Genomic DNA, 23,578 nt, shown 5'->3' with positions numbered 1-23,578 from the left:
ATTAATATAATTCAAAAATGTCTACTTTAATTGGTAGCAAGATTTAAACCAAGGTTCTGAGAGGCTTCTCAGGTACATCCCTCTTATATGAGAGTGATACTGTTCTGTAATCCCTGCAAAGGAGCAGCCCTGGAGCATGACAATTGGTTTACTTCTATGACATTATCTTTTTCAGTTCATACTTGGAGAAACCTAACAGGGTTGTCTTACAGATCAGAGGGAAGTGACTTCTGCTGAGAAAAAATGAGTGCTGCATAATGGATGAAGACAAGTTAATTGAGCCTGTTGTCTGCTTTGCTTGTCTGTCCTTAGATTGTCCTACTCCATGACTAGACCCATGACTAGACACATCCCAAAGAATGTAAGATACATCTTGCTTAATCAGCGTAGGTCAGTTCCTCAAACCTAGATGTGCCCGCTGGATGCTGGTGAAAAGATTATGTGGCCAGGGTTGGAGATATAGGATGCAAAATAGACGGTAATTAGACTAGATTAGATAGTTCAGATTTGTGCAGCCCGTGGCTGGGCTTAAGTTTGCTTTGTCCTTATTGTCCTCTTAATTTTCTAGTACGCTGCACAGATATGTTAATTCAGTGCTCAAGCTGAATGTAAGGTCATAGTGTCTCACTTTTGTCTGTAGTTGATTGCTTATCACCTTTTCAGATTGCCATTCTATTTGCCATGTGTGTTTGATGATTGGTCTTCAGTAAATCCCTCTGCAAGAATACTGATCATGTTTTCTTTTTTTCTCTTAACAGCTGCTCAGTAATTTCACATGACATAATGTAAATGTATTCATGAAGTAAAGTGAGTCTCTCTCAGCTCGTGTTGATTGTGCTCATAGAGGTGTTTGCCAGTCTGTTGAACACATTCTGCAGTTACTATTTTTTTTTTTTAAACAGACAGAATGAAAACAGAAGACCATAAAAAGAAAGACTTGAAGCATTTTGTCTGTTTCTGAATCTTTATCTCCTACACACAATTAACATGTTCATTCCAACAGACAATGTGCAGCTAAATTCCCTGTGCTATTTGATAATTTCAAGAGATAATTTTGTAAAACATCATTTATGTTCTGGCCCGGTACACTGCTCCTCCCTGGCCGTTATCTTCAGAAAGCAGTTGGTAAAATACTGAAATAAATTACAGATGCAGATCTCAGATTTAAAGAAGTGTTGCTTTTTTTCATAAAATATTCTGTAAAAGCCTTTGAGCTCTTATGTGAGAAAACAAAAGTGATGATTTAGAACTTTAAAGCATACTTTATTTTTATGACTTATAAAATCACAAGTGAGAGAGAATGCCAAATGGACCATTTGGCTTGAAGTTCTAAAAAAATGGAAACAGGATGACAATACTCAGGCAAATATCATTTCATCAATGAAAGTTCCAACAACAGCTTGGTTTAAGAGTTGAAATAGTCATATTATAGGTCTGCAAACATTCAAAATCAGTAGGAATTAACAATTTCTATTACAGAAAGCATACATTATTTCTCTAAACCTTCCATGGAGGTTCCATGGAGCAGTTCCATGGAGGCTATGTCTGTGTGGTAATATTGTGCACTGAATAAAATGGTTACAAGATCTGTTGGACTATAGAGACAGAATATGCAATAGTTTATGGCTAGCGTAATAGTATAGTGATTAACATACATACTTTGGAGGAATAATACCTTTGTTTTCATTCACTTAAATATCTTTTATCAATGGAGCATATCTGGTGTTGCAATCCTGAGGAGTTTGTCTTGAATCTTCTGGAAGAAAGGGATGCCATTCAGAGGGACCTGAAAGATGGGCCTGGATGAACCTAGTGAGGTTCAACATAGCAAAGTGCAAGGTTTTGCACTTGGGCCAGAGGAATCCCAGGCATTTATACAGACTGAAAAGAGTAGTCCTTGAGAGTAGCCCTGCAGAGAAGGACCTGGGGGTCCTGTTGGATGAAAAACTAAACATGAGTCAACTCTTGCAGTTTAGAAAGCAAATGGTATGCAGGGCTCCATCAGGAGAGTGGTGGCCAGCAAGAACAGGGAGGTGATTGTCCTCCTCTACTCTGCTCTTGTGAGGCCCCATCTGGAGTACTGTGTCCAGGTCTGGAGCACCCAGTACAAGAAAGACAGAGAGCTATCAGAGAGGGTCCAGAGAGCCACAAAGATGATCAGGGGACTGGACCACTTCCCCTGCAAAGACGGGCTAAGGGAGCTGGGCTTGTTCAGCCCGGAGAAAAGAAGGCTGTGGGGTGACCTCATTGCAGCCTTTCAGTACCTAAAGGGTACCTACAAACAGGAGGGGAGTCAACTCTTTGAAAGGGCAGATAACAGCAGGACAAGGGGAAATGGTTTGAAGTTAAGGGAGGGAAGTTTTAGGTTGGATGTCAGGGGGGAAGTTCTTTACAGGGAGAGTGGTGAGGTACTGGAACAGGCTGCCCAGAGAGGTTGTGGATGCCCCATCCCTGGAGGTGTTCAAGGCCAGATTGGATGGGGCTTTGGGCAACCTGATCTAGTATTAAATCTGTAGGTTGGTGGCCCTGCATGTGGCAGAGGGGTTGGAGATTCATGATCCTTGAGGTCCCTTCCAACCTGGCCCATTCTGTGATTCTGTGAATCCATATACATTACTGTAAATGTTTTCATTAGAGGCCTAAACTGTGCACTAAAATTCCCTCATAAAGTCTCTAGATGATATCCCTTTGGAAAGCATTGTATATACTTTAGAGAAGTAGTTTAAAATTAGAAGAAACATCTTTTTTTTTTCCCCCCTAAAAATCAACCTAAAAAAAAAATCAGTCTACTTGTATGTAGATTTGACAATATGATACTCTTGATTATGGGTGTCCAGCCTTTTAGCTTTCCTGGGCTGCATTTAGTGAACAGGAGTTGTCTTAGGCCACATATAAAATGTATTTAATGTATATGAGTAGCAATATTTATGTATTTTTCATTAGAACATAAAAAACAGAGCAACGAAAACATAAAGCTAGTGGGATACTTGAACCTGTTTTTGTGAAACTAATGCCTCAGTGTCTAGTTTGATGGAAGTGATTGGAATTCTTAGTTTTCAAGGCATTCTTCAGAAATTTTGATGACATATTAGTCTTCCTGTACTTCATCCTTCACAATAATTGTTCACAAATGTATGTACTGCCAAAAAGTGATGATGTGAATTTGGTTTTAAACATAGTGCAGGTAAGTTGTTTTTCACCTTGAAGATGCACGTTTAACTCATTTAAATGAGTGGTCAAATCCACCAAAAGTGCCAAATCTGAGCCACTTTTGTTCTGGCACAAATTTTTTGTTTTGATTCCATAAAGGACTTGACTTCATTTCATAAAACATGAATTCTTTTTATCATTTTACCCTGACTTAGCCACCTTCCTTTGGAAAAGGACATCCCTGGTCTTGCTGCTGACGGCAGAGGGTGAAGACTCAAATATCCTGCCAGAGGAGGACTTCTTCCTCCCTCAGAGAAATTAATTGAATATGAAACTATCAGATATTCTTTTAAGTAAGCATTCTCCTCCGAATTTCCTTAGAGATGCAAGTACAATTCTGGGAAAATACATCTGAAATTGTCATGTGACAATGTTCATGGAATATAAATATTTAATCTAATTTAATCTAAAATAAAAATTTTGTGAAAAAAAAAAGTACAGAATACTTAGTATTCTAGGAATTCCACTTCCAACTGTCAGTTATAATGATTTTTCATTTTCAACCTGCAAAATCAACAGAATAAAAATGCTGCAAATTTATTTTGTGCAGTGTTGGCTTTAGAACCAAAATAATATTTTTTATAGTGAAGATAATTTGAAACAAACTCTGCATTTTGTGGATGAAATGGAAAGCTATATGTCTGGATATTCTTTCTCCCTTGTATGTATATATATATTACAGCTTTAAATTAAACTCTGGAACCTATATAGGATCCTTTTTAGTCACTCACATGAATTATATCTCTTGCATTTCTTTTTTATGCTACAGTATACAACAAATACATTCTTGACCATTTATTTTTCATATATTCTTAGTATAATATTTTTATTTATTTGATATTATATGATTGTAGTATGCTTTTCTCTGCTAAACTGCTAAAATTAGTGTTTGAAAATAACTTGATGATTCATGTTACCAAGGTTTACTTCAGAAATCATGCAGCAGCTTCCCAGAGGAAATAGTTTTTAAATGAAGTAGAGAACTAGTGTCCAAGTCACTTTTTATTTTAAATAATGTCAGTGATATTCACTGAATTCACATTCACGTTATTTAAAATGCTGTCTACTTAATTAATAACAATAGGAAAAGACTATGATAAAATGTTGCAAGAAGGAGATGGATTGTTACACAAAAAATGCCTGAAATTACAATGAAAACATTGCTGAATGATCCTCAGATGCTGAGTGTTTTCAAGCCATCGTGTTTAAATTTTCTTTGTATATCTCACATGTGGGAAAAAAAAAATCAGTAGTTAAGTGTTTTTCACATGTGATAGCTGAAGAGACTTCAAAACAAATACCCTCAACTAATACTTCTCCAATTATAAACATCAGAACAGGATTTAGAAATTAGCTGTACCAAGCTGCAAATTTCTTCCATATGTTTCAGAACTTAAAGTTTTAAGGACAGATCAAATAGTCTCTTTTAGAGTGTGCTAAGTCAAAATTTTGAAAATGGATTGTTAATTGAAGAATTAGATTTCTAATTTTTCTACAAATAAGTGTTCCAGAGAGATATGTAGTAGTAACTGGCAATACCCAGTGATACACCAATCAGTAAGCAGACATTTCAGTATGCATTGCCTGAATTGGAGCACCCTGGTTAAGGATATAGGTGAGTGAAGCTGATTTCCATGTTCCCAGGATTGTTTATACATTTCACAATAAAAATAGTAAAAAAAAGTTCAACACAGTATTGAACTAATTGTAAGGAGAGAAAAGAACATCCAAGTCTGTCCAGCTCTTTTGAACTCTTTAAACACAATCGTGCCTGCTCATCCTGGCTCAGTGAATCTCTGATCTCTGCAGACTGAAAATTATCAAATAGCTTCAACAGAAAAGACAAAGATTCTTAGTTTTACCCAAACTAAAGTTCCATGATAGTTGTGGTATTCTTATGTCAGATATGAATATGCATATTTCCAATAACAGTGTGAGAAAAGGAGGTATTTCTTCCACTGGAAAGAGAAAGAAGTGAGGTCCCTTCTGTTCAGGTAAAAACTACCAGATAACAAAGTGCTGTGTATAGGTCTCACCCTCTTGTGACCTGCAAGATGAAAGTTAACTCTTTCTTTTTCTATAGATAGGAGAAATTATAAATATTCAGAATGCCTTGCTAGAGAGACACTACTTCCAAAATGAGACAGTATCCAGTTCTTTCATAGAGGTGTTCTTGTCTTCTTCTTCAGTAGTTTCAGTTACTCCTTCTTATCCTCAAATATATGCTCTCATTCATATATTTCAGTCAGGTCTCACAATTAAAATATCTGCTTCATAATTAGCACTGCTAGACTTTTCAGGTGCCCAAATCAGAAACTGCAGTATCTAGAGCATTTATGAATTTGGATTCAGCTAGAATTCTAAGTCCTATACGACTGAATTTAGGGTCTGAAACCTTACCTAGGCCCCTGATTTCTTGTCTATTTTCTATTTTTGAAGACAGGTGTCTTTAATATTGCATTTGAAATACTGCCAGTTCTACAACAAATAAAACAATATTTCCCCAATCTTAAATAATAATTGATACTGCAATTACTATTTATTTATTACTTATTTTTGTATAAATAACAGGTAGCACTTAGACCTGTTTTATGAAAATTTATGCAGCATTCTGTCTGCAAGTTTCTTTTTTTTTGTTACGTTTCAATTTATTTTTTGTAAAAATGAAATAATTTCATTTTAATTAATGCACTGACAAAAGAAAAAATGTCAATCATTACATTGATTGTAACTTAAAGAACAGCATTATAAAGCGTAAACAAAATGTATACTGAAAGATAGTTAGCACCATATTTTAATCCCCCCCGTGTCTTTTTTATCCCCCTAAAATTTGAAACCATTCTCAAATAAAACATTGTCACAACCCTCTCTTGGTGCTGCATGTTTTTTTTTGTTGTTGTTGTTTTTTATTTTCCTTTGGTCTTCAGATTTTTTATCTGCTGTCTTTTACCTGATAGATGTGGATACACAAACTTAGAAGTAAAGAAGAGGAAGGAAGTGTTGAAAAAGTTTGATTTATAGCTGCAATTAATTAACTGGTTGCTAGGGAACCATCAGCTATCCAATCAAAAATAGCAATCAGCCAACTGGAATCAGCAGGATAAAAAAATAACTGAAAAAGCATTGTGCTTTCTCCCACTTTTTTTTTTTTTTTTTTTTTTTTTTTTTTTTTTAATTCACAAAGCAGGACAGAAGGGAAGTTTGATACTGAGGGGTTTTGTTTTTAGTTTAGGTACTTAAGGGATGGCCTGGCAACAGAAGTTTGGGTTTATATTTGGTTATCTTTGTGTTTACCGGTGGTAATGAAAATGAAGGGTAGTAACTCAGCATGTGGTAATAGTAAAGAAGACTTAATTTGAATGGACCAGGTAAGCCTAATGTTGCCTGAGCTGGCTGTGATTTGAAAGCTCTAGTCTTTTTGTGTAATAGTTAATTAAAGCTTAATGAACTTCCATGTGTTGATAATAATTGGCAGGGATAAGTGATAACCCCAGGTGATACATATGAAAGCAGAAGATTTCATTTCACTCTCTTAGAGCTTGTTTAGGTATGCTAAGAACTGTAGAAAGGATTCACCATCTGAAGTTCAAGTGTGATTTTTGCTGCTGGTTGAGCATCCATTTCAGGTTGTGTTGTACTTGTTTTCTCTGTTAGTGTGAAGGCTTGCTTTAAAATGCTTTTTGTAGCTTTTTGTAGCGTGTTTACCTTGAAATTTTAAAAGAAATGTTAGAATAGCAAAACAAACTGTATGTTGATAGTTCTACATTGTTATTCTTTAAGTATGTTATTTTTTTGTCATTTTGATAATTATCGTTTTCAATTTAAAAGGCTAAAACAAAGGACTGCTCTCTTTCTTAAAAGAACATCAATTACAAACAAACAAACAAACAAAAAACTCTAATAATAGATTCCACAAAATCTTACATTTATTGATAGCTATCTAAGGCAAAAATAGGCTAGGTTTTCCTGAACAATAGTTTTGTGTAACTTTTATATGCTTAGGATAAAAATTGAGGGTAATACTTGGAATTTCTCTTTACTCCTGTTGTCTTGATTCTTATTTTTATATTTAGATAAGTTGATACATTAGAGGAGTGTGAAAGAGAAGGAGGCTTGTTTTTTATCCTTCGCCTATCCGACCAGCTGTGGTGTTTTGCAGTACTATTGCTAATAAGCCCAGGTACTTACACTGTTTTTCTGAATATTAATAATTAATTCACATTTATATATTAGCCTGATTAAAAAGAAAAAGCTGTCCTTCTTCTCTAATCTGCCCTAGTGAGACCAAAGCTGGAGTACTGTGTCTAGTTCTGAGCTCCTCAGTTCAAGAAAGACAGCAAACTGGAGAGAGTCCAACAGAGGGCTACAAAGATTATTAGAGGCCTGGAGCCTCTCCCTTACAAGGAGAGGCTGGGAGACCTGGGTCTATTCAGTTTAGAGAAGAAATGGCTGAAAGGGGATCTTATCAATTCTTATGAATATCTAATGGGGGGGAGTCAAGTGGAGGGTGTCAGGCTCTTTTCAACAGTGACAGAACAGAAGATAATGAATACACAAGATGTCCTGTATGAGGGTGACAGGGCACTGGAGCAGGCTGTATAGAGAAGTTGTGGAGTCTGTTCTTTGGAGATATGCAAAACCCACCTGCGTGCTTTCCTGTGTAAGCTACTTCAGCAGAGGAGATGAACTAGATGATCTCCAGAAATTCCTTCCAACTCCTATGATTCTGTGATTTTTTGAGTAGAGGTTCAAAGGTGCAGCAGAATAACATGGCTTTGCTGTTGGCATTTAAAAAAGAAAAGAGAAGTGCCCTGAACTCGCAATCTTGAATCTCTTTTTTTGTTGAGGTAGTTTGCAAATGTCTGTTCACTGCAGAAAGGCATGAAACAGAACAGAATGCAGGGCTGTTGCTGTGGCTGCCCACTCCTAGTATGTCACTGTGTATGGATTCAGTATCATGAAGCACCAAGGTAAGAAGGGAAGAACTCTGTCATTATACCAGTACAGGCTGGACATGGAATTTCAAAAGTTCAATGAAAGGCCAGTAAGGAATGGCTTGGAGCACGTCTTAGAGAAGCTGAGAGAGCGGACTCTGTATAAACTGGAGAGGGTGCCTTGAGGATCTTGTCAGTATTTATAAATTTCTAAAGGGTGGGAGTAAAGAAGATAGACCCAGGCTTTTCTCAGTGGTTGTTGAGGGATGAAGCAAGAAGTGGGTGGAGACTGAAATATAGAAAATTGTTTAAATATAAGCGACAGCTTAGTAACTTTCAGTTAAAACTCAAATAGCTTGATGAGAGGTGATGGAGTCTCTGTGTGGAGGTAGTCTAAATCTGACAGCATGGTCACGAGTGCTTTGCTCGTATGACCTCCAGAGGTCCCTTCATTCTTATTAAAAAAAAAAAGTAAAAAGGTGTTTTTTGTAGACTGATGTTAAAGAGATTGAATTTTTACTTTAAAACTCAGCTGATCTGAATGATTTCTGACTTGATAGGTGGCAATTAGTGCCATGAGGTGCTGTGAGAAACTTGGGTTTTGCATGTTTGGCCTTTTCTTCCTTCATTGTGCTGGTTAAGATGAAGAATATTTTTTGAATTGAAAATAAAAGGCAAGTACTCTCCAGATGTGCGAATAGCTGCAAACATGGACTTAGTGCTATAAGAAAATAACTTATGTAGCACAGTGATACTTACATAGTTGTTTTCTTTTATCCTTTTCTATAAAATTATTTTACTAGGATAACATGCCTAAAAGTAGATCTTTTTTTTTTTTTTTTTGTATGTTCATCAATGCAATCCACATCAAGTTTTATTTCAGTGACTCTTGAGTAGAGAGTTTATCTTTCAGTGAGAGTTGCAACAACTAGCACAGTGAACTGGGTAAGTCAAGGGTGCTTAGGAAACAAGTGTGTTCTAGTATCCTTAACAAGGGTAAAACTTAAAGATCTCCCTTAGGTACAACAAAATATGTAGCAAACATCATTTAAAAAAAAAAAAAGTAAATTGAAAATATGAGACTGAACTTTGAGGGCCACAGGTATTTCATGGTATCTGAATACAAATGCTGTATCACCTATGTATGCAGCCCAAAATCACTGATTTAGGAACTTAGGTAACATGATAGCAAATAATTATCAACCTTCTTCTATATTCAGTGTAAAACAGAATGCATTTATTAACTTATGCCTTTACAGTCAGAGAATAATTGACACTTTCAGCTGTATCAGCAAACTCTCAACTGATTGCATCATGAAAATATTGGAAGTATCAGTAAATGACTGTAAAGTACCAATGAAAACCAGTTTTTAACTTTTGATTTTTTTGATATTCTAAAAAAAAATAATCTAGAGTTTTCACAAAGGAAGTTAAATATGTTTTTGAATTTGATTTTTAAAAGAAATGTAGAAAGGCTAATCACCAAACATGTACTGTTTTCAGAATAAACAATAATGCCTTCCTTTTGTAGATCTGAATACTTCCTCATTGCAGTAATGCTAAGTTTCATGGGCAAGAGGTAGCACATACGGTTTCTCATCTTGAGCAAAGTGTATGTTAAATGACTGGCAAGTAGGTTCACACTGTTTGGCCAGCCAGCTGATGCCAAACTGTGTATGTAATATCAAAGAGTTCTGTCTGATTTTTTTTTCTCTGTAAAAGCATTAATTTGATCTCTCTTTTGCTATTCATAGAATTTTCATTAAAAACAATAACACTTGTGGAAACAAACTCTGTCTTTGAATTGGTTGAAATGAGATGAAAAATTGAGTAGGATTGAAAGATTTGAGGTGAAGATGGAAAGACAGGAACTATGATCTCAAATGCCTCCTTTTGGAAACCAGAGGGGAAAAAAAAAAGCATTTTCTGATAGTTTTCTTTGCAGTGACGAATAGTAAGTCAGATGATACTGTTGACTTTTTTACTGGTGGTGAGTCTAGTGGTGAGTTGTTTGCTGTTCAGAAACTATGGTAGAGCCCCATAGACATTAAATCATAGGTTCTCTAAAAGAATGTGGCACAGTCACAATAATTATTAACAGCTGCAAATAGCTAAAGGAAGCAAAACAAAAGCAGTGGTGACATTTTTTTTTTTTTAACCTCAGTATTTGAAAGAGGATTGCAGTTATAGTTCTGAGTGAAATAGAAGATGATTGATAATATTCTTGACCACTTAAAAGTGCATACTATAAATGAACACTAAAGGCTCTAGTTCTTAAAATGGGCTGATGCCTAAATTCTTTGGAGGTTTTGGTATTTGAGATATTTATCTGGATTACTGTTTAAATATGTAGGCTGACTTATAAAGTAGCAGAGAAAATCTCAGCATCCAAAACGTCAGAATGCAGTCAACTAGAGGCAGTGAACAAGAAAGAGCCAGCTAAACTGGAGGCGTTATCTACTAGTACTTGTCAACTGAAGAAATAAACTATTTAAAAAAAAAATGTGAGGAAAACCAAGCAAAGAATGTAGATGCGCTTTTTTTCCTCCTATGATGAAAATGTGTTGCTGAACTGATCAGCAAAGAATTCATTGTTAGAAATAAGTGACAAGAAATTAAAAGATGATAGTGTTCATTTTGTGTTATAACAGTGACTGGAGGTTCTGCCAGAGATCAGAATTTTATTGGTCTTTAATTATTTCTGCAGTGTCAGATATAATGAGCCTATGGTCTTTGAGAAGCCCGTGTGGGCCTACAGGAACTACAAATAATAAAAAAAAAAAAGCTATTTTTTTTGGTTATGTAACAACAACAGTAGAACTGATAAGTGCCGTGCTTCTAATCCTTAAATGAACACTGAGATAATAAATAGCTGAGGTAGACAGCCTCAGCTGGAGTGGAGGTGCCACCAGCAGTAATTAAACTGGGAAGTTTTAATGCAATGTGATGTTTTTATTGTAATGCAGTTATTCTTAAGTGTTATTCAAACACTGCTTCACAATTCTCTGCCCTGGCTATGATCAGTCTTTGTAGTCTGAAGAACTGCTAAGAACTCACTCTTCATCTGAACTTCATTGCTCCTGTTCTCAAAATAAATAAATATAAAAGTATGTTTAGTAGTGGTTCCCAAAGTACTTTTTGATAACACTTTTGTGGGAAGATACCTGTGCTTTGATAGTTCTTCACTTTTGAAATGTGTTGATTTGTCTAAGAATAGATTGCAGAGTTTAGACTTCTCTGTGTTAAATGTAGGTAAACAAATGAGCATTAATCAGTTCAGTTTCTTAAAAAAAAGTTTGGCAAGTTTGTAAGAACTTTTATAGTACGTCCAATAGATTAGATAAACATTAAACAGATCTGAAATCAAAGAGCAGTTAGCACTAATTTCTTTCTTTTTTTTTTTTTTTTTGGAACTGTCTGCCAGTGACTAATTTCTACTGTGAAAACTACAGTAAGGAAGAATTGGGGATATTTTACTGTGACCACTAAATTTTTTTAAATACAGAAAAAAAAAAAAACTTACCGAATGTTAGAGTCATGTTATCCCATGCTTCTTGGTCTATCTGTATATATGATAGTACGTGAAGAATGAGATGTGAAGATATGAAGGATTCTGTATTTCTTTAATAATTTCCTGGAAAAATAACAAAAAAAGTGTTGTAGGATATTTGGGTATATATGAATGTTAAATTGGGAAATTGCATCATAGTTATGTTGCCTTAGCATTTCTAAGCAGTTCACTATGTTGTTCTAGTTTTTATTTATGACTAGAACCTTAGAGTTCATCAATATGAGTAAGTTCATCTGCATACCAAAGGAAAAATATGGTTGTATGTTTTCTGCTTGTTAAGACAAGCGTCACATTTGACAAATTTTGCCATAGTTGATCAGTATCTTTACCTTTCACATCATCTAGGCTGCTGCATGGTGTTACTTTTTCTGCTGAGTGCACTAAATAAGATCGACCCCTTCAGATTTGGTACTCCTTCACAAGAGGACAAAGTTATTGACTACCATATGAAGTTTCTTATAAAGTCAATGCGCATGTTAATATCTTCCATTTCACTTCACCCTTGTTTTGGGAAGACTATAGCACTACCTGTTCCTTTAAAGAAAAAGAATGAGAGCTGTCAAGCTTGATTATTAGATTAAAATTTGCTTATACCAATGAATAAGCCTTAGAAAATGCTTTATAAAAATTTTTTATTTTTTGGAATTTGAATTGTTCTTTTGGGTAGTTGAGATGCTTCAGTATTAGCAGCAGGTATCGCAGCATGAATTACTCAAATTTGATATTTGATGAATTTATCATCATATACAACCTAAATAAAAATTTGGTGGTATTTCAGCACTGTAGTAATGATTAGAGCTACCATTTCTACTCAGAAATGACAGCAGAGATGCTTATTTTTTTCTGAATGTACATTCATGCTGTTATGTTTCTGTTAGTAATAGGTTGAATATTGTTCCAGCATACTTTAGAAAACTGCAGTCCCTCCCTGGTAGGCACTAATCTCTTATATATAGTATATTCTATATTTAAAAGGAAAGCTTTCCTATGATGGTAAAAAGAAGACAGCTTTAACCAGATTTGTTGACTAGAGAACTATTTGTAAATTGAACATAAACAAAACCAAAGAATGAGCTGGGAATGAGTTTTCTTGTTACAGAGAATATAACCTGGCAAGGGTAGCTGAATTCTAAAAACCTTTTGGACAAGTCTACCATAACTTGGGTGTTATTAATTTTCCTGTGAGTGTAATTATAATGGATGCTGTGCTAATGCATGTTGGTGCAATACGCTGGTGCTTTTCAGTTTCTTGAATAAAAACAGGTGAAGCATAATGTTTGATCTTTGTACTTATCAATGTGCTACTGAAGGCATATCATTTTCTTGTATCTTCTGGGGCATTTTCTTGCAAATAAGTGCTTGAGAATATGTTAGCTCTGGTGGAATTAGAATTTCTCATAATAGACCTGATGGCTTATTTTAAAGCACTGATCATTTATTTCCAAGACTGCTGTTTTAGGTTAGGAGTGAAGGGAGAAGAGGAGGAATAAAAGTAATTAAATCATGACTGGAGGCATTTTAAGAAGTGCTGGAGAAAGACAGTCATCTTTATAACCAGCCTGTCAAAATGAAGGAATGCAGATTCAAGTCTGGGGAATAAGTAATATTAATGAAAATGACACAATTTTACCTTGTATCAATCAAGATTAAAGGCTGTCTGGAACATGTGCTTGATATTTACATTCAGTTGCTTACTTAAAATATTAAAGATAGCAAACAGTGACCAGTGAAATCCATTCTTGGGATTATGATAGAGAGGTACTTCTCATTATAGTTTAGGAATATTTAAATTCATAAAGCACACTAAAATGTGCATGACTGAGATCTTTCAAAATAAATTTCATATGCAGGCCTAAGAAAAACTATAATTAGACCATCACTAATGAATCCATTGTAGTTAATTTTGTGTTAAACAGAAATATAACACAAACTGCCCATGGAATTTAATATGTATGTGATTTGAATTTCTGAGGCAGTTCAGTTCAAAAAGTCTTGCCACTGGGTGCATGTGGCTGCATAAAATGTATTTCAGGCCATGGGAGTGTACACTGAGAATGTGTATTATTAAGAACAATTAATAAGAACAGGTGTGCATTCCTCTTTTAAATAAGTGACTGTTCACTTGCAGTCTATCACAGCTGCAGTAGCTGTCCACTTATTGCTTTCTAAATACTGATCCCAGTCCTGCTCCCTGAAATGTACTATTAAATGATAGCCCGAGTAGAAATTTCTATATGTTGACATGTTTTCTGAGTAGTCAAATCTTGGTGTAGCTCTGGGCATGAAATATTTACTGGAGCTGACGTACTGAAACGTCCAATTCTTGAGAGAAAGCAAACCTCCAGAGTGGAATGCAGTGAATGATCTGTTCCATAATCTTGTTCTCTGAGCAACATGACCTGCAGTCTTAACTGTTGGCAATCACCAGAGGGGTTTGGTATGCTGACTTTAAGAAAAAACAACTTAGAGTATGGAGTAGGGTAGAGGTCCCATGGTCAAACCCTGTACTTACTATTCTATTGGAACTGATATGCTGTCTTGTTTTTTTGCCCCAAGACAGTATTTTTCCACTGTTGTATCAAAAAAAACCAAACAAAGACAACAACAAAAAAAACCCACCATATTTGTGAGTAAACTTTGCAATGCAAAGGTATATTTGACTAGAGTCACTCAAGCTCCTCCTGAAAGTAAGAAAATAGTATGAAAATGGCTTAAGAGAGGAAGGTTGGGTTACAGACAAAGTCAGGTAGGGGAGATATATCATCACAGACAACTGAGGTTGCCACTGACTTTCAGGATGCATCAATGGGCTGAGCCTTTCTTCCTGTTAACCATAGGGTTATTTTTGAAGTAAGACTTGCGTGCTTGACTCTACCAAACGCTTCCCCAAGAAACTTAGGAATCTATAGGGTTATTTTGTGATTTAATGTGATTGTAGTCAGTCATTAATATTAATCTTACCTGTTTTGCAGACACCCTCACCTGCAATCCAAAATAATCTGTAATACGTTGTTTTAATTCACTAATCTAGCCATGAGAATTTTCTTTGAGTGAGACCAAATTCCTTAAGGGTGGCCATGAGAGCTCATTTGATTTGAGTAGATGAATTGGGCACGAGTTGTGTTATGTGCGAATCTGTAATCATGATAATTGATATATTGAAGGTGACTGGATTTATGGAACTGAATTGGGTATCACTCAGAATCTAAATTCAGCACCTTCCCCAGCCTGAGGACATCTGAGGACAAGCTGGACTGCAAGGGAGCTTATCTTCTGCCAAACGTTTCTGCCCATTTCATGCAACGCAGGGTTACTGCTGAAGTGTTGTGGAGGAAGGGATTATTTTGGGTTGCTCACGCCTCTATTGTAAAAAATCTTTCACAAGCGTGAACAGAAATAGATAAAGCATAAAACACCTCTGACACTGCAGCTGATTACTGACTGAAAAGGTAAGATTGCCTTTTTTTTTGTTTTTTAATGAGACTGGAAAGTATAAAAGTACATATATATACAGATATATAAGTACATATATCTGTACAAGCAAATCATTCAGGAAGCATCATCAGGAAATTTTATGTATATTTTCATTTATTTGCTGCTGTTATTGAGGCAATATATGAAATTACTTGTCTTTTGACTCATTTGTGCAAACTGTACATGTGATACCAAGACTGAAATGGAAATTTTATTACTTGGTTATGTTGCAAACAAATACATTGTTTCTTAAAATTCTTGCACTATTTTTAAATTGTGGATTTTTATGAATTAGGGAGTTCTTTAGGGAGCAAAGGAGAAGTTAAGCAACTGGTTTATTGTTGTAACTGTAGGTAACTCTTGTTGAAGCTGTGTGCTCAAGGCTGTGTATCCAACCAGGCATATACTCTGAAGGCTGATTGGAAAGTTATACCTACTATTTTATTAAGTTGGCCTGTGACGTCAAAGGTGGATGTTGTTGGTATGGCAGTAGAGACTGAACCTTCCTGCTAATACTCTGTTAGTTTTTTATTACTGCGTGACAAACAGTAGCAGAGGGGCAGTCTGACAAAACGATGTCTGACATGTAAGGGTGTATGAAGTGAAGGTGTTATTGAATTCTTCCATGCAGAAAAAATAGAACCAATTGATGTTCATCAGTTCTGGCTGAATGTTTCTGGAGAACAGACAGTGGATGCAAGCACAGTGAGGTAGTGGGTGGTATATTTCAGCAGTGGTGACAGTGATGTGAAAGATAAACTGTGTTCTGGATGGAAATGCACAGCTGTCACATCATGAAATTAAGAACATCTCAATCAGCTCATCCACTCAAAACAATGGGTTAAGAACAGGGAACTGCATACAGAGCTGAGTATTGGGTTCAATGCAGTAGGAATGATGGTGGTAGTGGTGGAATATTGCAAAGTTTGTGCCACATAGATCCTACGAATGCTCACACAAAAGCAGAAAGAATACCATATACAAGTTTGTCAGGACCTATTGAATCAATACAAGGCTGAAGGTGACAATTACTTGGATCACATTGTTACTGGTGATGAGACATTGTGTCACTACTACGAGCTGGAGTCAAAACAGCAGTTCATCAAATGGCAATGTGAATTTCCCATTGAAGAACACATTCAAGATGCAGCCCTCTTTGTGCCTTCTGGTGTGCACTGTCTTTTGGGATAGGATAGGGGTGATCCCTAAGGTTTTCCTGGAACCTAGGCAAATCATCAAACTAACCACTGCATCACAACATTAAGTTGAAAGCTTGAACTTCCAAAGTCAGGCCAGAGAAGGCAGTCTTTCTGTCGTATCACAATAATGCCAGGCCCCATACCAGATTGAAGACCATAGAGCTCGTTGCCAATCTTGGCTGAACTGTCCTATCACATCCACCAAATAGTTTGGATTTTGCAGCTTCTGATTTCATCTGTCTGGGCTGATGAAAGATGGACTGTGAACGCTTTCCTAGTAACAATGCCATCATAGCAACTGTGAAACAATGGCTCACCTCTACAGGTACAGATTTTTATGATCGTGGTATACAGGCTCTTTTCTGCCAGCAATGAGCAGCATGACTAATTCTGGTGGCTATGTTTAAAAAAAAAAAAAAAAGTTTTGTATCTGAGAATTTGCTTTATCAAATAGTGTTATTGTGCACTGTTGTACCTTCTGTGGTAATAAATGGAAGACATTACTTTCAGAGTGACCTACGTATTTTAGATTTTATAATGAAGGCAATGAACTCTGAGTGTGCCTGATATCTGTAAACTGTGATCCTAATAACATTTTCAAAAGGAGTGGAAAATGATAAAGTAGGCTGCTCTGACCTACACAGGTTTGTATTTCTAGGTACCATTAGACAGTCTCTCAAGAAAAGTAGCTTAAGACTCTTATATCTAAGTTTTCCTTGTAGGGGAAGAGTTTGGCCATGTGAGCCTATTATTTTGAGGATGGAGTGACTAAACCCTGTGCAACTCTGAGAAATTAACTCTGCTACACTGATTTATCATCATTACTGTCTATTAGTCAATTCTCTAACCCTAGACCTAGAGACAAATAAAGTATTCCAGTAAGTGCAGCATTTTAAATTCCAGTTAAATTACATTCTGCTTTTTAAACTCAATTATTGTGAAATCAATTGTAAGATTTTTTTTTTCCTACTATGAAGTAAGGAAAAAAAATCACGGCTTTAACCTCTCACAAATGCTTTTTTCATGCTATTGTAAAAGATTCTCAAGGTCAACTACATTGATCTAAAAGAAGCAGGAAATCTGTTCATTCCCCATTACCCTAATTCATGAACAGATTTAGAAATGGTTTCCATTTTAATATGCATAATTAATCTTTTATACGTGAAGCTTTCCAAGGTGTTTTTTTGAGAATCCTGTAAAATCTGATGTAGTTATCTCTGTTTGAAGATGTTTGTATTATGAAGAGGAACTCCGGGGTTTCAGGATCTGTGATTCAATTACTAGATGATGTTTTTTGTATAGTTATTTCATAGTTCTTCAAATCATACTATACATTGTTTATCCTTAATTTCTTGAATTTTCTCACAGAAAACACATTTTCTAAGAGATCTTCAACCTATTCATTCATGATGAAGTGACTGTAAATGCTGTGAGAATCTTTTGTTTTTTTTTGTCTCAAAGCTTGCTTCCTGAGGTATTTTTTGTGATAAGACTCTGATCTGTTGAGGCGGCAAGTGATGGGTGCTACCATGTGACAATTGACATCCCTCTGGGAACATTTGAAAGCCCCTTCCTCCATAGTTGCTTACCTCTGGAAGAGAGTGCTCAGGAGTGTTTACTGGCGGAAGATCTGGCCTGTGACTAAATAGCTCCAGCTTGCTATGGGAAAACTGGGAAATGATACTATCATGTCCTGTGAAAAACAAGATGCAGATGGGCATCCCTGCTCCTCCTTATCTGCTGGCAAGGCCCAGAAGGTGGGAACAAAGGAATTTCTGCTGAGATCCCAGAGCCAGAAGCTGCCACTCCAAGAAGAGCTGACTCAACCACTTTGGATTTGAGCTGTCACTCCAAAGACAGCTGACTCGACCACTTTGTAAGCATTGAAAAGGAGCCATTATTGCCATGGTCACCATTGTCGTCATAACCATCGTCATTGTCTACAAAACAACAATGCCTGATGACCCACCACTACTGAAGATCAAAGACTGAACTATGAACCTCGCTGGATCCATGGTGGTGACTACCTCCCTCTTGCTTCCTATAAAGACTCCTTGCTTCTTCTTTCCTATCTTTTCTATTGCCCTCCTTCCCTTCCCCATTACCCTAATTCATAATAGCATCCATCCTCCCCTTCCCCATCTCCCTAATTAAGATCTGTAATAAACTGGTTGGACAGTTGATATTTGAACCGTTGATTCTTAATCTCACGCCGGGTATACAGATATTAAAAGAACCTCGTGTCCCTCCTATAAATTGGAGCGAGACAAACACTTATTTTTTTAAAAATTTCTAGAGTATGTTAGGAACATAATGTACTGGTACTGAATGTTTTATAGGGGAAAGGAAATCCCACTGTAACCACTAAACCTTTTGTTAAATTGTTAATCCCTTTTGCCCTGCAAATGTATTTCTTTTTACCTATCAGCATATTATGCACACTCAGAACTTTTGTGAAAGATGCGAATCAGCAACACAGTTGAAGTTTGTTTAGATAAGCAAGGGAGGAAAATCTATCTTTTGCATATTTGTGCCTACCACTGGCAAATAATTTTGAATGTTTTACTAGGGTGGGTTACAGAGTGACTGGATCATCAGTAACAAGAGCCTCATGTACTTTCCAGTAGGGGAAATTAACTGAAATTTCAACCTACTAAAGTCAGCAATCAGTTGAAATAAACAGATCTTGACAGGGACAGGAGATGGCATTTTTCTAGGTCTCTGACAAGTGAGATATATTGAAATTGCCAGAGAGAAAAAGCATTTATATCTGGAAACCTAAAAACTGTTATACATATTTTCTTTCTGACAATTCTTTTCTAGGCACTTCGAAGTCAATATGCTATTTGCATCTGAGTTTTTTTCAATGAATTTGTTTGGTTTGAGAGTGTTGTGGAAAGAAGGTGTGTGTCTAGACTTTGCAATTAAAAAGCATTTTTGCTTCAAAAAATTAAAGGATTCCTAAACTCATTTGCTCTTTTACAGTTGTAATATGGATACATATGTGACTGAGTATGTAATGCCAATAATTGCATATTTTTTCATCTTAAGCTGTTACTTGTCTCCTCATTAGTTAGCTGCTGAATCATAATTACAAAATATTACAAAATGAATATCTGAAATGATACACTCATTATCATCCTCAATCAGCATTCACTGCATACTTCCAGTATGATGGCTTTATGAGTACCAGTTGTACTCTTTGAGTTCTTTCACTTAATGGTCTTTTCCATAGTGTTTTTTTGCTTTGCTTTGCTTGCTCCTCCAAAAAGCAATAGTTTTCTGTGTGGGTTGAAATAGATGCTGTGAGTTTATTAAATGAAGTAAAGCTAAGCCCTCTGCAACTTCCCCAACTTTCAAAAGAGCTATTATAGCTGAACTTGAATTAAAAAAAATATATACATATTTCATTTGAAGGGACTCATTTTTTAATTATTACTATAGTTATATTACTATAACTATTACCATTGCGTTCTTCAGTTTGAAACAACGATCCTTTGAATTGAATCCAGTTGTACTGACAGAATTTTTGGGAATAGAAATAAAGGTATTTGTAGCACATAATTTTAACAGGGAACCTTATTAATGGGCCAGCAGTACCCTAACAGAAGACGTATCTATGCCACAAGAATCCTTTAGGCATGTACGGTGATGTCAATTTAAGCAACTCTATACACCCTCATTGTCCTTTGAAGGCAATTATTTAGAAAGCACTTGATTTCACAGGATAAAAGTATAGTGTTTTGATAATAAACCATTAGATTTATTGAAATAAAGAAAAATTGTTTATAAAGCCAATGAATGTCTCATTTGGAAACTCAAGATGAGAAATGGAAAGATGGTTAATAGAACTACCATGATATACATTTTTATTTTTCATTAACTCTGTAATCTCTATTTTTTGTAGTACTGCATATATGTTTTTCATTACTACTCCTTAGATGTTGAAAGATTTTTCTCAGTCACTGTTAGCAACTACTTATTTTTATCTTGGTGATATGAATGGATTTTAATGGAAATTAGATGTCAATTAGACATCAGTTAGATCATCTTTTATGATTTGGGAGTAAATGACTTGCTGATAATTCTGAAAAGACTGGAATGAAGTCACCTACTAGCTTTTAATGAGTTAGGTGATTAAATGCTTTTTGAGAATCCAGTCAATAGTACTTTGACTATGTACTTTTCTGGAGCACTTAATCAAGAATTCACACAGAAAGTCAGTGGTAAAGAGCTCTTGACACTGTTCTTCCTTTGGTCTTCCTCTAGTATTCTCCAAAATTCTTTCCATTTTTATCACAAGTCATTCACTCCTTTGTTAAGGTATTGATCAGTGAAATATTCAAAGAACAAATTTTCATTATGATCATATACATAGAAATCCCCAGAACACTTCTAATTTTTCATGAAGAATTTACAGAACACTTACAGACTAAGGATTATGAGTTTAGTTATGGCATGAAACTTTATAGGCTGCAAGAAAACAAACAAAAGCAATCAGAACCAGTAGTGTTTTGGCCGGTGGATATTCTTCAGGATGTTAAACTTGATCTTTTCTATCCTTTTATCATTCTCAAATCAAAGTGAACTGGGCCTGCTAGCTCATCAATAATTTGACATTCCTCTTGCTTCATTAGATCTGTTGCCTTACTGAAATTACAAGAAATGAAAATGTTATAATTAATTCTTTATATAGAAAAAATTTTATTTATGAAGCTTGCTCATTTTTTTTTTCCCTAAAATTTTAATTAATATTTTTTTCTAGTGAGTTTCATTCTCTCTTAGAGGAATAAAGGGTCAGAAAGTACTTCTAAGGTCAGTGAATTCAGTCATCTTCATTAACATGAAGAATTTTTTCGAAAACTAGTTGAGCACCCTTCACACTGAGCTCTCTTATGAGGGAGAAAAAACAAACATTGTCTTCCACAGACTGTTATAGAGTACTTTTGGTCTCATGCATAGATGTCAGCTTCTGATTTTCATAGAACTGCTTTGTACAATTTCTTAGGGACAGTTTGTACGAAGTTCATTCCAGATATCCTTTGGTTTAAATAATGCATTGACTACAATTGTTGCAATAATACTGAAAATTAATTTGATCAATTTCATCTGTGTATGTTGGTTTTGAAGATAAAAAAAAAAAAAAGGACATTCACTTAAAGTTGAGCATGTCATGCTTTTAGTTTCACAGTGCTCAGCACTTTTGGTGCAAAGTCCAGAATACATATTCAGGAGCTGAGAGACCATCTCTGAAGTTCTCTGCTAGTTCTATGCTGCCTTAATTGAGGGAGTCCCCTTACATGGAGCATAGCTGAAAAACAAAAGAAGCAATTTTGTGAAGTGTAAGGGAAACTAGAGAAATGAGCAACACCTATCGGTGGAGTGTTTAACCTACTTTGAGGCTTTAGCTTGGATTCTACACCAATTAAGTGCTCTGATATTCTATCTTTTGATCTTCAAGTCCTTATTTACCTTCTGTGTTTGATGGCATTTCTGCTTCCCTTAAATATCCCTAAGGGGTTGTAATCATGTAACATATTCCACAGCAAAATGTGCTGTCATCTCAAATTATGAGATCATTAAAATACAGTCTATGTTTCTGAACCTTTTCTGTTTAGCAACTTTCTATCTTCTGAAATTAAGAATAGTTTATGGATAGTTTGCTGTACTGGCCAGGATTTTAAAAAGAATTCACTCTAAGCGGTAAAAAAAAAAAAAAAGTACTCGTGCTGAAGATGTGTGTGGAGACCAAAACATGAAAAACACCATCTGTGACCTAAACTGCATCTGTTGGTTGGCCACTGAAAATGGAGGAAGGTTTTGATTTACTAGCCAGACAGCTTTCTCAATTTTCTTGTCAGGAAATATCTTTAAACTGCAATACAGTTATGACAGCTTGGATAACAGCATTTAGCTATACTCCAGCAGCTTTTAGTTTTTACATGCTGTATGCCTAGGCCTGTCAGAGAGACCTGTGCCAGACACAACACTTCTAAAATATTTTTTTTCTTGGACTTGCTGAATGTGATGTCATCTAGTCACTCAGGATAAGAACTTCAAAATCTTTTTTTCCAGAGATGTGGGCTTTGAAGTCCTTTTAATATTTATAAGGACTGAACTAATGGTCTTTCATAACTGTTTAAAAAAAAAAGTTGGAAAGCAATGTTCATCATACAACAAATACATCAGCAATACGTATGTATTGCCAGACTTTGAAAGTGGATAGGCAAGTTTTCTTTTTTTCTTCTTTACAGCATCTATTTGCTATTATATCTAAAAATAGTGTATTAATGAGTAAATGATGATTCCTGCTTATTTTAATGAATAGCGAATATGCACATGGCTCTGCTCTGTAAGACCCAGATTGCAGTCTTATCTCTCTCTAATAACTTCACCAACAAGTGTTTTTACCTCACAGTTCATCCTTTGTTCAGATCATTAATGAGCTGAATGCCTGTCACTGACTTTTAGATTTTGTTTTCTGTCTGCATCATGGTAGGCGATTATTTCTTTCTGTACACTTTGAGGTGTACTGCTGGAGAGATTCCACATATAATGGGCATATTTCAGTGAGGAATAAATATATAAGTTTACTTTGCAAAGAATATAGCAGATAAAATCTACAGTTCTTTCTTTTGTCCGTAGATAGTTCAGTCAACATACTGAATTCCTAGTCACTGTCTGCTTCCATGTATCATCTTTTACCTTTTCTTTTTACTAAAGCATTTTAATTTGTTATATCAGTGTAAAAAAAAAAAAAAAAAAAAAAAAAGTGTATGTATATATATAAATCTGGATTTCAAAAGGTATACTGCTGACGTAGAATATCTCTGTAGTCTTTACAGTTATTAGTATGTAATTTTTTTTTTTTTGATCTTCATGTAGAGGAAGTTTAAAAAACAAAACCAAACAGACAAAAATCTAAAAAACTCCATAAGCACACAAAAATCTTATTCAGGTAAGGTACACATTTTGGAGAAATATGTTGAGGTATCTCCAGATTTTTGTTAAATGTTTTGAAAATGTTACTTCTGTTTGTTGCTCTCTGAATGGTTAGAAATGCTTTGTGATACTCCAGTGTTCTAAAACAGAAGTGTTTCTTTTTTTTTTTGTTTTTTTTTCTCTGAGAGATGAAGGCAATTGTGGTCATCTCCACTGTTTGGTTTCCAAGTTAAGATTCTGTGCATCTT

Source organism: Phasianus colchicus, chromosome 5, assembly GCF_987193195.1.
Source record: "Phasianus colchicus chromosome 5, bPhaCol1.hap1.1, whole genome shotgun sequence".
In the NCBI taxonomy this organism is placed as follows: domain Eukaryota; kingdom Metazoa; phylum Chordata; class Aves; order Galliformes; family Phasianidae; genus Phasianus; species Phasianus colchicus.
Note: the sequence above shows the minus strand (reverse complement) of the source record.